This window comes from Cavia porcellus, unplaced genomic scaffold, assembly GCF_034190915.1.
Source record: "Cavia porcellus strain 051 isolate PalLab524CR breed Dunkin Hartley unplaced genomic scaffold, mCavPor4.1 scaffold_13, whole genome shotgun sequence".
NCBI lineage: Eukaryota > Metazoa > Chordata > Mammalia > Rodentia > Caviidae > Cavia > Cavia porcellus.
Window position 1 is genome coordinate 5,508,690 of NW_026947496.1, and position 12,215 is coordinate 5,520,904.

The 12,215-nt window shown below is 48.6% G+C and overlaps 4 non-coding genes across 4 annotated transcripts; 1 reads left to right on the plus strand and 3 right to left on the minus strand.

Annotated features, from left to right (window-relative positions):
- Nucleotides 1–3,227: 3,227 nt before the first annotated feature.
- Trnas-gcu (transfer RNA serine (anticodon GCU)) lies at nt 3,228–3,309 on the minus strand. The gene has a single exon. It is a non-coding gene; the product is annotated as a tRNA-Ser (tRNA).
- Nucleotides 3,310–4,565: 1,256 nt separating this feature from the next.
- On the minus strand, nt 4,566–4,639 carry Trnai-aau (transfer RNA isoleucine (anticodon AAU)). The gene has a single exon. It is a non-coding gene; the product is annotated as a tRNA-Ile (tRNA).
- Nucleotides 4,640–7,002: 2,363 nt separating this feature from the next.
- Trnar-acg (transfer RNA arginine (anticodon ACG)) lies at nt 7,003–7,075 on the plus strand. Its single transcript has one exon. It is a non-coding gene; the product is annotated as a tRNA-Arg (tRNA).
- A 3,830-nt stretch (nt 7,076–10,905) lies between these two features.
- On the minus strand, nt 10,906–10,979 carry Trnai-aau (transfer RNA isoleucine (anticodon AAU)). Its single transcript has one exon. It is a non-coding gene; the product is annotated as a tRNA-Ile (tRNA).
- Between the last annotated feature and the right edge of the window lie 1,236 nt (nt 10,980–12,215).

Consider the following 12,215-nt stretch of genomic DNA (forward strand, 5'->3'; position numbering starts at 1 on the left):
AATATGAGCAGGAAGTGAAATGCATTAAATTGTAAAGTTTATGCAGTGAGATTTCATGGACAGATCTGAGTGAGGCTGGAAGAGGAAGGCCTAGTAAGATATTTGCAAAATACTGTTTGAGAATAATGTTTTAATTGGATCACTGTGTTGTGAGTCTTCACCTACAGCAAGAAAATACAAATTCTTCTAAACAATAAGATCCCTAAGTAATAAGTGATAGGATTGTGGCGTGACTGAAAAGATAAGAAGTATGAAATATAAATGACCTTTATTTTAAGAATGTGGGGAGAGATCCCCCGACCCTCCGAGGTCTGGCATTGTCTCCAGGGGCTGGCATTCTCTCCGTGGAACACGTGGAGTGGGGGCATACAGGTAGCTTAGGTTTGGGGTGGAGCCTAAGGGGTCTGCCTCAGGTAAATTCCTAGGGGTGGGGAAGATAGAGCCCTTGGTTCCGCCTCCAAGGCTTTACCGGCTACAGTGTCCCGTCTAGGGCAAGATTCTTTCAATAAGAATTTACAATCTGCCCCAAATAAAAAAAAGAAAGAAAGAAAGAAGGCAAGTGAGGGAATATGTCTCTTTCCTTTACTTTGTAGCTTTGAGGATGTTCATTTTTCGAGGGCCCCTCGACCATCAGTGCGAAACCATTTCCCACACTCGCCTCCAAAAGTGCTTTTCCCAAATGCAGAGTCCAGGGCTGGGAGATCTGTACACCTACAGCCTCGCCGGAGTACGGGTGTGCAGCAGCAGAGCAGGGAGGAAGGAGCCTCGTAAGTGATGGGAACAGTTTCCAGATGAAGCTGTTAAATTAAGAAAGAGCAAAGTGCAAACCGCCATACTACTTTCATGGATGCAGGGAAGAAGGTGTGATAGCTCGGACCCCGGAATAAATCCAAAGAAGTGAGAAATTAAGAAATTTGGAGCAAAGGCTTTATTTCCAGGCCTGGGGACGCAGCCTCCGGTAGCCAATATGGAAGACTGCACGCAACAGACTAAGGGCGGGTTTTTACAGCTAAAAACCTGCAAAGCTGTTGACCTATTAACTTCTGGGATTCTTGGTACATTCCATTGCTCTCTGCATTTTCCCGGAAACAGCACACCTTGCAGAAACATACGGAAGGGGAGTTGGGGGGGATTTACAAGAAGCTGAGACTTAAGTCTTTTCTGGAAATGGAAATTTAATCCTATCGAATACGGCGCATACAGAACAGGACAGACACGCATTTGTTAGAGCTAGCCCATAACAAAGGGTAAATAATAAGATACATAGAAAAGGAAAAAGACAAAAAAAAATAAGATACATAGATTAATCAGAAAGCAATAAAGTCAACTATCTAAAGGCCAGGGCAGGGGTGGGGAGAGGAGGGTGGATCAGACACCTGAAGCGAAGCAAGGCTTGTTGTTGTTGCTACCAGGCGGGGAAAACAAAACACTGAAAGTAAAGTGACAGAAATGCCCATAAATCTGTTACGTCATAGTGAAGGAACAAAAGGACTGACACAGTGTCTAGAGCAGGTGAGAACTGCAAAACAAAGCCTGGACTCTTAACTAATTTTTTGGTCATATGGACAAAACAATTTTGAAATGGCTTCAGGGAATCATATAACTGAGCACATGAGAAGACATACCAATCTCACTTTAGTCAACGCTCTGCACTGGGGCCGGGACACATCCATAGGGATGAGGGGAAGGCAAGCGGGAAGGATCAGAACTGAACTTTTCTCTTTCTTTCTTCCTTTCTTTCCTTCGAGACAGGCTCTCCTTATGAAGTTCAGGCTGGTCATGCGCTCACTTTGCAGCTCAGGCTGGTCTGGAACTTGCAATGATCCTCCAGCCTCAGCCTCCCAAGTGCTGGGATTACAGGAGTGCCCACCACACTGGGCTCAGAACTGAGCATTTCATTGTGAGCTCACCAATATGAAAATGTGCATGTGTGTGCACATGTGTCTGCATGTGGGGCTTTGTGCATATTTGTCGTGTGTTTGCAGACGTGTGTTTCCCAGATATTCTCGCCAGAAGTACTAGAAGCAAAGATACCCGAGGGCAGTAAGCACATGGGGACCTGGACATGGTCTCCGACGTCACTGATCACTCAGAGGTCACCTCTGAGGTACAGCCCACTCCAGGGGGAGGCAGCTGCTGTGCTTCGTGGAGCCGATTCCAAGGCTTACGGAGAACACTGGATCCTGAGTTGAAGAGGAGAATTTTTTTTGTAAAGGATATTACCGGGTCAGTTAAGAAAATTGGGGGCAACACATTTTAGACCCCTCGTGGCTCTCAGGAGCTATCAGTTCCCCATTCCTATACCCCATCTCTTTGCCAATAAATTTTCCTACTCTTAAAGAAATGGAGGGGGCTGGGGATTTATGCCTGCCTTGCAAGCAGGCAGTCGTGAGTTCGATGCCTGGTACCAATAAAAATGAAAAAGACAAAAAAAAAAAAAAAAGAAATGGAGTACAGGTGAGGAATTTATTTAGTAGCATATCTAATTAAATATGTGAGACCAGCAATTATACTGTTAAATAACAACATCTTTATTATTAGAAAACAGTTCAGAGCAAATGACCTTTATACATACAACTTAATCTTAAGTGGTTAGGTATACATATATAAACACTTCTCTCAGGATTCACCTATTTATTCCTTTTTTCTTTTTTCCACTTACGCAGGTACCTTTGTTTTATTATTCTTGCATATTTCTCATAAATTTGAAATTCACTTTCAAATGAAAGGTTTAGAAGCTTTTTAATGCAAAACTGAAAAGTGAGAAGTATACTATGAGCACTCAAGCCAGTGTAGGCAAAGCAGCAATATTTTGTCAGTGCTGTTCCCTCTGTCACTGTTCCACACCAAGCTTTTTTTTTGTTGTACCAGGGATTGAACTCACGACCTTGCTCTTGCCAAGATAAACCCTCAGCCCATATACCACATATTTTAAAGCAAACCAAAAAAGGAGATTCCAAAGCATTTTGTCATGACAATGAACAAAGGGACCACAGGAGAGGAGCCCTCTGCCTGGAGCTGGGAAGCAGCTGGACATAGTAAAGCTGTAATTTAAATTTACTGAATCAGAGTCACTCTGCTCAGATTTACCCTGAGAGAAAGGCAGGAAGCACTGATTGCCTGACCGTGGAGAAGAAAAGGCAGACCATCCTCTCAAGACACCCTGAGGAGGATGGGATTCAGGCCACCAGTTCAGGATGGCCACAGCCTGCCAAGGAAGGAGATCACGACGAGGGTGGGACTCGAACCCACGCGTGCAGAGCACAATGGATTAGCAGTCCATCGCCTTAACCACTCGGCCACCTCGTCCCACGTTACCTGGATCCAAGGATCTTTTGAAGCACTCTTTTGGCAAAACCTGCACATCCATTCCTGGGTGCTACAGGGCTGTCATTCAACCTGCAGTCGCCCTGAAGAGCTCTCTCCCACGCTGAGTGCTAGTGAGAGAGTTCTGCACGCGTGTCTGCATCTCCAATGTGCGCTCCAGTCTTCGGATCCACACTGTCTGTGTCTGCTGCGCTCGACCCCACGGCCACAGGAAATCCTGGTATAAATCCAAACCTAGATTTTTAGTTACTTCCCCTGCCCATAAATCTCTGTGTCCTAAGTTTGTTTTTCTTCTGGGATGAGTTTACGTGTAACGGTAGCACACAATAAAAGACACTAGTAGACGTGTTGAGAAACAATTTACCAGCCATGAAAACGTCACGTCCTGGGCTGTGGAAGGCCAGCGTCCGAGGGGAGTCGCTGCTGGGAGCGACCGCAGAGGCCGGCAGGCAGCCAGCAAATGAATAGCACTGAGCCGAAGTGAGCAGATGCTGGGCCACGTGGAACGTACCGCACTGCTTTCCGTTATCTTTGACAAATAAGGAATAAATGTCACTACTTTTCGACGGGTTCGTGGACGGTCCCTCGGGTGAGGTCGGAAGTCAGCCAGGAATCGTCGCCTCCTGCCCACGAAGTCACGTGGAACTCGCAGGGAGCCCCAGCTCTGCGCCTTCGGGCCTTCGGGGCTCTGTCGCCCTCTCCTGCCGCGGGAGGGCGTCGCGCGTGGGACAGCTTCCCGGGCTGTGTCCTCGCGCCGGCGCGCCTGCCGGCTTCCCTCCGCCCGCGCCGCCGTCATCTCCTGGCCTGCACCAGGACCCGTTTCCGGCCTCTGGGGTCGGGGTTCCGCCCCGCCTCCCCCAAAACAGGGCAAGTTAGACGGTGACGCACGGGACCCGGGAAACTCGGGGCTCCCGAGCGCACGGCCGGTCAGAGGGCAGCGCCGCGTCCACCAGGGGAGCCTCGCCCACCACCCCGCTACCCAGCCGGGCCGGGCCGCGCGTGGAACAGGCTGGAGCCTCCTTCGGACCCCGACGTGACAGCGTGGACGGAGCCAGCGCAGCGACGCCCGCGTGGAAGCCACGGCTTCCCCGGCCTGCACTGGAGAAAGGTGCCCGTGGGGTCGGTTTTGTGACTTGTTTGGAAAGAATTTAAAATGAGGTCACCGTGCCGTTTAAGTAATTGACATCCGCTCTTGACCTAGTAAGGTCAAATCACACTGGAATGACAAAGAAAACGCGTGGCCCGTACGGGGATCGAACCCGCGACCTTGGCGTTATTAGCACCACGCTCTAACCAACTGAGCTAACCGGCCTACAGTACGGGTGCTCCTTTTCATCTCTGTTAAACACGTTTTATCTGTTATCCACCCATTTCATTGGTACACACACTGACACACTCTCCACAGGAAACGCACACTTGCAGACGCCCTGACTCGGTTTCCCCGCCCTCCCTCTCCTCCTCCTCCTGATGGAGGTTTCTGAGCCAGCCTTAACCACATCGGCGCCCCGCAAAAGACCAGGATCTTCTAAGCTCTCCCGCCTCGCAGGCGGCCAGGCGGTCCCGCAGGGCCCAACACTGCCGCGCACGAGGACACTCGTAGCCCAGAAGCTCCGCGTGGACCGGCCACTCCGCCCACGCCCCCGAGGACCCTGCGCATGCGCGCAGCCAGCCGCGCGCTCCTCTTCTGCAGGCCGCTGGGAACCAAAAGAAGGAGCAGTTAGGACCCGCTGGAGCTCGGCGACGGCACCTTCTCCCGCTGGGGTCCTTTGGGGCCGCCCTTGGAACTCGGGGCAGGGGCTCCTGCCGTTAGGGATCGCGTAGGAGGTCCCGGAAAAGGAAACGCGGACTGTCGCGGCCCGGTCTCGAACCGAGGGCCTTTCGCGTGTAAGGCGAACGTGCTGACCACTACGCCGCGGAAAGCGGCGGCCCCTGCCGCAGTGCGGGCTCTGTTCCGCTGGGCGGCTCCTCTGCGATGGAGTCCTGGAAGTGGCCTGAGCTTAGCCTGTCTCTGTAGTCTCATTGTGCCTCGGTTTACCTAACGGCGAATTACTCCTTTTGGCAGAGTGAGGTTGATTTCTTTCGTGCACTCAGGTTATTTCCCTTGTGGAAATTAACGCGGATGTTAATTAGGATCCCCTCACACCACCCACCTCCGGTACATGGAAAGGAAACAAAATTCCGATGAAAATACGGTGCGAGGGGACGAACTGACTGCAGACTTCAACTCTCAAAGTTTATAAAACAACACCCCCACGCAGACGCGCAGTTCTAAGGAGGAGCGATCTTTGCACACTGTACTGCATGTTCAAAGGGAAAAATTTGGTTTTTATGGTTGCCGTTCTATTATGAAATTGTAAGTTAACAAATTACAGAAAGTACCGCAAGGCCTGCCGGTCTGTTCTCGAGGTCCGCACAGTACGCTGCGCTGGATTCGCTGCTGATCTTTGAGAGCCCGGGAGCACTCTGCCTGGCGTTTTGGGAGGAATTTGAACTCTCCTTATGTTTGCGTGTAAGTCCTGCAGTTTCCACATTATTCATCTTAACTGACGCGGAACCGTGTCATGGTTGAAAAAAATCCTAAAAGGAAAAACATTTTAACATTTATTAGGTTCAGAGGCGCCCAAGGAGGCGCCGTTCGGCTCTGGTCAGGGTCGGTGCAACCGAAGGGGAAGCTCGGGGTACTAGTTGGCGCGGGCTCCTAACCCACCGGTGGAGGCCCTCGGCGAAGCCCGCAGGATCAGCAGCTTTCCACACAAAAAGGTTCACTTTGTCCGGAAATACGCAGATTTGCAGCTTCTGAATAAATTCTCTGCTTTCTCTGGGTCTGCGAGGTCGAAAACGAAAGTTTCTGCAGGTTCCCCGGGGGCGAGCTCTGTGAGGCTGTAGCGCTGGAAAAAGGACTCTTTCAGCTTTGCCCATTTAAGCAGAAGCGGCGACGTCAGGTAACGAACCTGGCATCCCGGCCTCTAAATTCGTGCTCTTAAGGCTCCCTCTCCTTCTCCCTCTCCTCTGTCTCTGTCTCTGCTTCTCCCTCTCTCCTCCTTTAAAGCAGTTTCTATATATTGAGGCGAGGTTTATTTCATCACTTGATAACTAATTTAAATTTCTTTGGTTAATAAATCAGTTCCTAGTTACTGACATTGGATGTCAGATACAATTTCTAGAGTGTGATTCTTTACTGAATTTTGTCCTCTTTTTAAAGCTTCTATTTTTTACATGCTTTTATCCATTTATGATGTATCACACAATTTTGCCATGATTCGCGCCTTAAGTAAATTATTATTTTATTTACAGTAGGAAAAGAACAATGTTTCTTACAATACACTTCCTCGCACCCTTCACATTCATGTTGGCTAATAAGGAGTCCCTCTGCTAATCCGTGCACACATCGTCAGTTCTGGATTAAGGAAATATGACCACAGTGGGGCTCTGACAGTAAACAGACCCCCAAATCAGTGAGGGACCCAAGGAGCCCCAGGGAACACGTGTGCACAATGGAACACCTGGAAATGACAATTTCTCTACCAGCCGTCACGTTCTAAAAGGTCAAATCTGTTCGGGTGTATCCTGCACACTGATGGAACGAAAGTTTGGTGATGTTCGCTCCGCCCAGTCCTGAACCAGCTACCTCTGAGGTTTCTTTTTAGATAGCGATGTGAGCACCTCCCTCGCCGCGGGCCAGTGGCGCAATGGATAACGCGTCTGACTACGGATCAGAAGATTCTAGGTTCGACTCCTGGCTGGCTCGTTCCTCTTTTGGACTCACGCAAGGCATCACGTATGCCTTTAAATTGCTCTGCGGGACACTGGAGTGATCTCCGAAGTGCTCTAGGTGGGGTGTGAGGTGACGTGACCCCTCGACTTGTCGGAGGCGACCCCGCGTGGCTTGGCGCGGTGTTGCGGCGGGAACTAACGCTTCCGGAGGAGGGTAGAGGAGCGGGGGGCGGGGCGGTGGCGCAGGCGATGCGGGGGGCAGGCCTGGGGAGCAGGCGCCCGGCTGGGCGCGCAGGTGATCCGCCCGCAGCGACGCCGAGGCCTGCGGGTTCCCGGCCTGGAGAGCACCGATGCTCCAAAGCAATCTGCTCGTCGCTGCCTGTGCCAACCCGTGAGGGCAGGTGGCAACGGCAGTGCTTTCCAAGTTCTAGCACTGTCCTGCCATTTTCTCCCAGACCCCAAACACCAGCCCGCTCTCCAGGGGCCCAAGCTCGGCCTCCCCGGGCAGCAAGCGAGGACCTTCCTGGGCTTTGCTGTCGGGGTGCAGCGGGCCCGGGCAGACCGCCGGACGCCTGCGCTGGGAGCCGGAGCGCGGATTCGCTCCGGAAGCAGGAGCCTGGCAGGAGGGGTCCGCGGCCCTGCGGGAGCTCCGCCGGCCACGCCTGCTGTTTCGGGGCGTCGCTCCCCAGTCGTGCGTGCTGCCCGCCAGGCTTCACCGAATGTGCTGCGATTTTCTCTAGAGTTTGTCTGGAAAGTGACTACTGAGGCAACACAAAAGAAAACAGTTCAGATGACGAAATTTTTCCCGAAAATGAAAAAGAAAAAGGAAAATTCAACGTCACTGTCTAAGCTGAATGAAATATTCTCAAGCAAACATTTGAGAATACGAACAGACAAAAATACCAACACTTTATATTAGAAATCTAAAAATAAAAACAGGAACGGACAAAGGTAGGAGGAAGGGACGTATAAGTTTGCTGAGCTCAGAAAACAATTTAGGAAAAAGAAAGCTCGCGTCAAAAAATAAAAGAATAAGAGAGCCGAGGGAAAATGATTAAAATATGTGATTGACAATGAGAATAAGAGATATATAAAATCAGATCGGCATTAAAATAGGAAAAAGTATGAATAAAAAATTATAGCCAAACTAATCTTCAAAAATCGAGATTATGGAAAAAATTTAAATATGCAGATTCAGGACTCACAAGCCCAACTCTCCCTCTTCTCCTTTTATTTTGAGACAGGATCATACTATATAGCTCAGGCTGGTGTTACACTCACTATACGACCCAAGTTGGCTTTGATATGCAGCCCGGGCTGGCTTGGAACTTGCAGCAATTTTCCTGCCTCAGTCTCCCAAGTACTGGCATTATGGGTGGGCAGCACTACCCCACCCTCACAAACCATTCTTGGGAAATACACAATAGAAATGAACTTTCAAGAAATAAAGAAATCTCATCAAAAGTCCTCTTGGCATTTCATGTATTTGTAGATCTAAGACTAAAATAAATATCAGCCTAAAGGTGAAATAATAATATAAAATGCTTCTGTTCTGGTACAAAACAAAGCATGTAAAATGGGAAGACACAGGAAAGTAAAGGGGAAACAAAACAGATTGGGGACCGCACTATGGACAATAACTGAGTCATGGATGCTATCAAAAACTGGAGAAAAACAAGCCCTGATTATGTAGAGGTAAATAAAAAAGAGGGACATCTCAGTGTTCAGGCCACTACTAGATTAAATCCAAGCTATCCTAAAAGCAAAAGAATTTTTTAAATGAGAAAAGGAAGCATTTTACATTAAAAAAACTACAACAAATATGAGTCATAGGATGAGCTTTCGGTGGGTTTAAGAACAAGGTATCAGTCATATCATTGGTATGCTACATAGGAATGGGCTTACCCCCTGTGTTAAAATACGCAGAGGTTAGCTCTAAAAGAAGACATAACTATGTACTGAATCTTGCATAAAGTGTTTTGGATTCTTCTTTTTTACCTAACAACATGTGGTATCTATCAGGCACTGAGGAACAATTAAACGGTTGCATTCTGAAGGATGGAGCGATTGACTAATACTTGCTAGCTTAATACAACTCAGTATACTATTTCATGTTTCCAGGCAAAAATAGTACATTTTCTCTATAGAGAATAGTACACATCGTTGCCTCAACGTGTGGGGTCCAGGAGTTCCAAGCTCATGTTCAAAGAGTTGAAGGCAACAGGACGGAACAGCTTCACGTTTGTGAAGAGAAAAGTCTATTGAAGGAGAAGCGAGAAAAGAAGAAAAGAAAAAAGAAAAAGAAAAGATACATCCTGATCTCAGAATGGGTCACCACAAAAAAGGAGCACAGGCACCATAAGGCCCAGTGGCCACCACCTTTTACACCTTCTGACTGCAGATCTGGGCTGCCCTGCGGGGCTTCAAAGCTGCTCCACGCATGCGCCCCACCGTGATTGGCATCTCCGTGATTGACAGGTCAGGCCCAATTGCCCCGCAGTGTCCTCCCTCACTAGGCCTGTGACCCTCACTCCTGCCCCGGCTTTCTCACAGCCTGGGTCTCCTTTGCATTCCTGCCTGATGCAGAACCTCAGAACACTTCAAGTTTGACTTCTGCTGACCAGGCCAACTCCTTTGAAAAGGCACTTTTTGGCAACTGTATAATGATGAAAGCGCTCTTTTACAGGTGAGTACAGATAAAGTATCCGTTCCAAGTTATATCATTGAGATGAAGACGAATTGCAGCACCAGGTATAAGTAAGCTAATTCTGTTCTGAATGAAGAGAAAACAAGACGTTGGGTGGATAATTTCATGCATGAGGAAAATCATAGCTATGCAGAGGGTTTGCCTGTGGAAGCTGGAAATGCATTTTGGGTGGGTAAAGTGTAAGGAGAGACGATATGTACTTGTAATGTTTTCTAACCTGGAAAAGCCAGGCGTGCTAATGCACGCCTGTAATCTCAGCATTTGAGAGACCGAGGCAGGAGGATCTTTGTGAGTTCAAGATTAGCCTAGGTTACAAAGTGAGCTCAAGGCCAGCCCAAACTGCGTAGTGAGGCCCTGACTCAAAAAGACCAAAAAATTAAGTAATTAATTAATTTAATTTAATTTTAAAAAACATTGAAATAGGCAGATCTATTTTTCATGTCTTCAGATCGCAGGCTTTGGGATGTTTAAAATGAAGCTTTTCATTTCTTTCTTATGGTACTGATGTTAAGGAAAATTGCTTGCATTACCGCGTAAAACTTACGTTTTATCTTCCCCGAGTTGGTAAATACCCGGATGTGCTAGCAGCAGGCAGCGCAGACGATTTGTGATTTCTCCTGAGGTGGAGGTAATAAACATAGGCCAACATTTTCCACATGACTCAGTTTCCCCCGGCAGTGCCCCACGCCCACCATGTCTCTGGCTGGGTGAGGCTGTGCCTTGCTCTGAAAGGGACGTTTCGATCAAGGCCAGTGACGTGCAGAACCAAGGGGGACCCAGACCCCAGTGGCTCTCCTGCGTGTAGGACCAGAACACTGCGGCCTAGCTGAGCTGGCCGCCGCCGACCCTGTGCTCTAACGATAGGGCGATCAGCCACGGCTCGTGGTGTTTATTGTTTTTTTGAGGATTGACATATGTCAAATATTGTTTTTCAAGACAAAACAGTAGATTGTTTAACTATTGCTATTTTTCCTGTGCTAAGAACCTGCTGCTCCCTTACTTCCGTTCCCTTTGAAGATCTCTTCAGTCTCTTACAAGCTACAGCACTTGTTTAATATAAGACAAGGTGTTACATCAACCAGATATTTCAAAGGGTTCAGAGACAACGATCAACATTTTGTAAATACAGCAATAAATTTTCATAGTAAAAACCTCACTGGCCCGTACGGGGATCGAACCCGCGACCTTGGCGTTATTAGCACCACGCCCTAACCAACTGAGCTAACCTGCCACCAGCTACATTGTGTTTTTAGTTTCATACAAGGTGCAAAGGTTAAACCACAGCAAAACCAGAGAACTAACAGGGAGCGGGAGGGCAGGCACCGGGGAGAGGGCAGGACAAAACTCTCAGCGCTGAGCGGCTTGCTTTGTGGTTGCTAGGAGACCGCAAGGCGCGCCTGCCCCTTCGCCCCTCCCTCGGCTGGGCGCGCAGCTGGCTCGGCCCCGCCCAGCTCCGTGCGGCTGCGCACAGCCTCGGTCAGCGGGGCCGCTGCGGGGACCTGGCCTCCAGGACTCCCGCTACGTCCCCGCGGGGTTCTTTATTCAGAATCGCGGGCTAGAACAGTCACCCACGTCCTCCCTCTCCCCTTCTCCCTTCCTGTCCCCTGCCCAGCTTCTTCTTTAAAAAAATTTTAAAGGTAGGATTTCCCTGTGTAGTTCAGGCTGGCCTTGAACTCACAGCGTAGCTCAGACTAATCTCGAATTTGCCGTGATCCTCTGCCTCAGCCTCCAAGGTGCTGGATTGCAGAAAAGTACCACTATGCCTCGCAACCGGGATCCTTTTTATCTCGTCCCACAGCTAACCTCTATCTGGTGGTCAGAGCATTTAAAAATCTTCTCTAGTAGGCCGGGGATATAGCTCAGCGGCACAGCCGCCTCCCTGGCAAGCACGAGGTCATGAATTCCATTCGTGAGTTTGATTTGCCGTTTAAAAAAAAATCTCACAGCATCTTCCTGGAAAACTCAAGGTCCTGAGGTGATTCCCAGTGCGAAAAACGCACACACACAAAAAAAAACAAAAGAAACTCCCTCCAGGTTAGGCAAATTTTCAAGGCACAACACAACAGTATTAACTGTATTTCATCTTCTTAATTCTACCCAAACATAAATTCGTACTCTTTAAACTACTTCTGTTTACTTTCTTGATACTCTGCTTGTATTTATTCAAAATTTATTTTTAGGTTACACATATATGTGAGATCATAAAGTAATTTCCTCCAGCTACTGTGTTTCATATAGCATAATATTCATTAGGGCTTTTGTTTTTTCCCTGTTGCTTCAAATGGTGGCATCTCCTTTGTAAATGCCACATCGCAATTTTTTATTTTTTTGAGACAGGGTCTCGCTACGCAGTTCAGCCTGGCCTTGGGCTCACTTTGTAGCCCACAATGTTCTTGAACTTGCAACAATCCTTCTGCCTCAGCCTCCCGATTGCTGGGATTACAGGTGTGTGCGATCACGCCTGGCT